This window comes from Pinus tabuliformis, chromosome 5_2 (assembly GCF_031772625.1).
Source record: "Pinus tabuliformis cultivar Carrire ecotype Pingquan chromosome 5_2, CPIR1, whole genome shotgun sequence".
NCBI classification, from domain to species: domain Eukaryota; kingdom Viridiplantae; phylum Streptophyta; class Pinopsida; order Pinales; family Pinaceae; genus Pinus; species Pinus tabuliformis.
The window spans coordinates 432,383,074-432,387,846 of NC_142306.1; the positions used below are offsets into that span (position 1 = coordinate 432,383,074).

General features: G+C 38.9%; 1 pseudogene; it reads right to left on the minus strand.

The window, feature by feature from the left end:
* Nucleotides 1–4,008: 4,008 nt before the first annotated feature.
* LOC149159493 (cyclin-L1-1 pseudogene) lies at nt 4,009–4,773 on the minus strand (annotated as a pseudogene).

Here is a 4,773-nt window from a genome sequence, read left to right on the forward strand (position 1 = left end):
TCAGGGTCTATATACTGTACTCCCATGTAATAGCTTATATACCAAATGTTGTTGTCATAGAAATCCTGACTCAAGATGGAATTGAGGACAAACAAGGTAAATTGATAGCTAATATATTGGAGCATGATATTGAGATAAAACCTACAAAGCTTATAAAAGGATAGGGATTGGCTAAACTCATGACTGAAACAAAATTTTAAGCCCTGGATATTAATGAACTGGATAACGAACAGGAGATGGCGACTCCACAAATCAGCCATGCCTTCTTAGAATCACCTTGGCATGCTGATATAAGTCATGTATTATTAAACCTGCAGGCTCCTCCAGGGCTATCCAGAACAAAGAAAAGGTTTTTAAAGATGAAAGCTTCAAAATTTTGTATTTTAGATAATGCTATTTTTTGGAAAAATCATGAATGTATTCTATTGAATTGTTTAATAAAAGAAGAAGCTAACAAAGTTCTCAAAGAATTTCATGCAGGGGACTGTGGTGGACACCTTTACTGGAAATCAAATACAGACAAAATCCTAAGGGTGGGATTTTACTGGCCAACCTTGTTCGCTGATGTAAATAAGTTTTTCACTGCTTGCCACAAATGCTAAATTTTTAAGGCAAAAATAAAATGTCACCCTTACCCTTGAGACCAATTTCCACTAAAAAACCCTTTCAACAATGGGGTTTGGACTTCATTGGAGAAATGCACCCTCCCTCTTCTGGCCAACATAAATGGATTCTTATTGCCACAGACTATTTCACCAAATGGATAGAAGCCATTCCTTCTAGACAAGCCAATGATACAGTAATTATAGGATTCTTAGAAACCAACATCTTGTCTAGATTTGGCTGTCCTGAAAATATCATAACCGATAATGCTGTTGCCTTCAAATCCAAGAAAATGATAAATTTCTGTAACAAATACCATATCACTTTAGGCCATTCATAGCCTATTACCCTCAAGGTAATGGTCTAGCTGAGTCCTCCAATAAAAGCATGATTAATATTATTAAGTAACTGTTGGAAGAGAGTAAGAAAAAATGGCACAAGAAACTTACAAATGCACTGTGGGTAGACAGACTTACTACAAAGAGATCTATTGGAACTAGCCCTTATGAGTTAGTCTATGGCATGGAGGTTGTGTTCCCTTCATCTCTAGGAGTTCCTGTAATGAAATTGCTGCAAGAAGCTCGGGTGGAACCAAGTGACATTCAAAGGAGAATAAATTAGACCATCCATTGCAGCAGACCAGGGAAGAAGTGAACTAAAGATCCCAAGTGTTACAAGAAAAACTTGGGAAAATATTTGACAAAAGGACCAAAGCAGAAGACTTCTACATTGGAGGCGAATTTCTAAGGTGGGATTCTGGGGGAGAAGATAAAGGAAAGAATGGGAAGTTTGACTTCCTATGGAAAGGGTCATTTATCATCCAGGCATTGCAATGAAACAATACTTACTTTTTGAAGAGCCTAGATGGTACATAGACAGAAGAAGCACCAGTGAATGGTCGAATGCTGAAACATTACTTTTTTCCAGTTTTCTAATGTATTCTAACTCTAACATGTACATACTATATCCTTGATAGTGTCACAGTTTGGATTGGATAGTAACTTACTACAATTGAAGCCCGAAGAGAAGGCCCTAAGCTTCACAAAATGTGCTGTCATATATACAGATAAAGCAACTAGTGAAGGGAGATTTCAGAGCACAATAAAAGTTATTCAGAAGTCCATCTGACCTGCTATTCTTGACTCTTTGCCAGGGAAAGCCATCCCCAAGTGGAGCCACTGTTATACTCCTATACCAATAGGTGTCATATTTCATGATTGACTGGTTGAGCTCTGTAATATGTTCATCCCTTTCCTTGCTATAAAGGTTTCCATATTATCAAAAAACCAAAAAATGTAAAAAATGTAAAGAGGGTGTACCCTAAAAGAAAAATCAAAGGGTAAAAAGAATAATCTTGGCGAGTTCATGTTTGAATTTCAAGTAATTAACCCTGTACTTCCGCTGATGTCATCTGTCCTTCAAATCATAAAATCCCACCAAAACTTCATTTTGTCGAATAAAAAGGGAAAAGGGGTCATTTTTGCTATATTTCTCTGTGTATCGTGCTCCAAAAATAAAATCGACTGAGATTGCATTTCAGTTTCTGACCATAAAGGCTCCATCGACGAGCTCGCGGCTATTCAAGTAGCAGCATGTGGTTTTCCTATGTAAAAATAGGTACCTATTTTAGCTATCTCCAACAATCAACTATTAGCGCATCAATTGCTAGGATTTCTCAGCAATCTCCGCGAGAAATTTGCGTACCAGCCACAGAAAGTCTAAAGGAAAGGAATTGGAAGGCGCAGAACAACCTATAGCATCCCACCAATAGGTGTTTATTCATAGTTGCGCTGTTACCATTGGGAAAAGGGAAATTTTGGGCTAAATACCAGACAGCGGTGAGCAAGGGTCAGTCTAGCATTAAAGAGTATCAGTCCAGCATTAAAGTGTATTGGATCAGCGATAAAGATGTCAGAACAGAATTAAAAGCAGCAGAATAGAAGTAAAGAGGGGTTAGATCAAAAGTAAAGAGCACAGCTAAGACAGGCAGTCGGCGGAGAGTTATTGCAGAGGATAGTTGCAAGCCGAATATTAAAGAGCCTGCCTCCAGCACAACACCATTTTACCCTTTTCTTATCATAGACACTAGCTGTTTCTATTTTTGTAAACTATTATTAGTTAAACCTAGATGTTATCTCACAACTGTTATGAGATATTTGTTGTATAAATACCTGCTCCATTTGAGTATGGGGGTGGGGTGTGGATTCCTAGACTCTGCTATAAATTTGAACTGTTGGAATAAAGAGCTGTTTGGAACCAACTGTTGTCTGGCCTACTGGATGAAGAATTGAAGCAGAGGACTTGTCATAGAATTCTTCAAACTAACTTCGGATCAATAAGTCCTCTATGTCCTGTGTTTTATAGTTTTCCTATTTTATTATATCATCTATGTTTCATAATCTGAATGGTAAGGAAAAGGTTAATTTCAGAATTTTCTTGACTGCACTCTGTTTCCAGTCTTTTATTGTTCTCTGTGTTTTTCTTTAGAATTAGAATAAGCAGTGAAATCTTAATTTCTCTTGTTTCCTAATTCTTTCATGTTGATTATTTGCTAAAGAATTATTAACTGCTCCTTATCAGTAATCATCCATTTTCCCTCTTTCAATAGGTTGAAGGATTCTTAACTACCTTTCACCCATTTAAGCCCATTCCATCTGTTTTCAATCTCTATTTTTCCCTTGTTTGAATACCTTGCTCTATGAAGCCATCCTATGTCAAGAAACCAAATCTAGAAAGCCTTTTCTTTGAATCCATCACGCCCAATGGACTGAACTATTCTATCTTACCTCTCTATTCTATGGAATCTCAACACCAAAACTCAAAACAAAACCATTGAGCTTCATAAATAGCCTAACACCTTTAAAAAACAAAGCTAAATCATAAAGAGAGAGCCCTCTCTGGATACAAATTGGCTAGATTTTGTATCTAAAAGATTGGTCAGTGGTTACCTCGGCATCCTTCCCTTTCTGTTGGACACCTAATCCTAAGTGGGTTAGTGTGGAAGTTGAATGGACAAAAGGAGTCCAAGAGACCTTGGGATCTGAAACCCAAGAGTCACAACATTGTATTATAAATGTACATCTCCTGTTAATAAAAAATGTACTGACTGATTTATCTTTCACATTGTCTTTGCTGTCCATGTGTGTTTAACATGGTATCAGAGCGGGCGTATTCCTGCCCTGCTTAATTAATTTGAGCCATTTGTTTTATGGCCTTTCTATGCAGTTTATTTCTGCCATCAATTCTGCATCTCAGGAATATTTTCTCACGAATATTTCTTCAGCTAAATGTTAGTTGCTCCTGGCGCTATCCAGCTATGTCCTTGTAGCTGCGCTTCTGTTGTGTTGTCATCCTGACATTGAAACGCCTGAGCGCTGTCATAACCTGAGCGCTGCCCTGACATATTCATTTGAATGCTCTCAGACTCCAAAACCGTTTCATATTCTCTGCAAATTGGGCTCTGTCCATAATTAACGCCTCTGTCCAGAGCGCTACTCTGCCTCTGCCTCTGTCGCTCTCTGAGCAGTCAAACCATGCCATAATTTCTTCCTCGCCCTCTCTGGTTAAGGTGGCACTACCTAACGCTGAGGCCGTTATACCTGTGCGTTGATTTCTCTGCCCACATGAACGGATTCTTGTAGCTCGCCTGCAATACTGAATGTGCTTGAATAAGCCATTAAACTTGACTCCCTCTGTCCTGAGCGCCTCTGTCCATTTGATATTTTTCTTGAATCCCATCTCTTTCAAAAGGTGGCGTTCTGTTCGGTTCAAGTCCATCTTCATCTCTGCATATTTTTTGGAATGAGGTTCTAAAGGTTCAAGAGGCAAATTCTCTCGCCTGCATTCCATTCGATGAAACACATTCAAAACCTGCGGAATCCTCTGAGGGCTTTCTTCAAGCTTCGCCGCAAGCCAAACACAACTTGTCGCAACCCGCTTGACGTTAAAGCGTGCAAATGATTTTTTGAAATAGAATCGATGAAAAAGAACCTGGCCTGTTGCCATAACTACTTGTGGCGATCTAAGCAGGATTCCGCTTTCTTGAATCAATTCGCAACCGAATAAACGGAGAGTCATCTCCGTCTGTTCGTCGATTCCATCTTTCTGCGAGGGGGAATTGGCAATCTGCTCGTCCGTCACATAGAACATGTCGATTGCTGTGTAAATCAT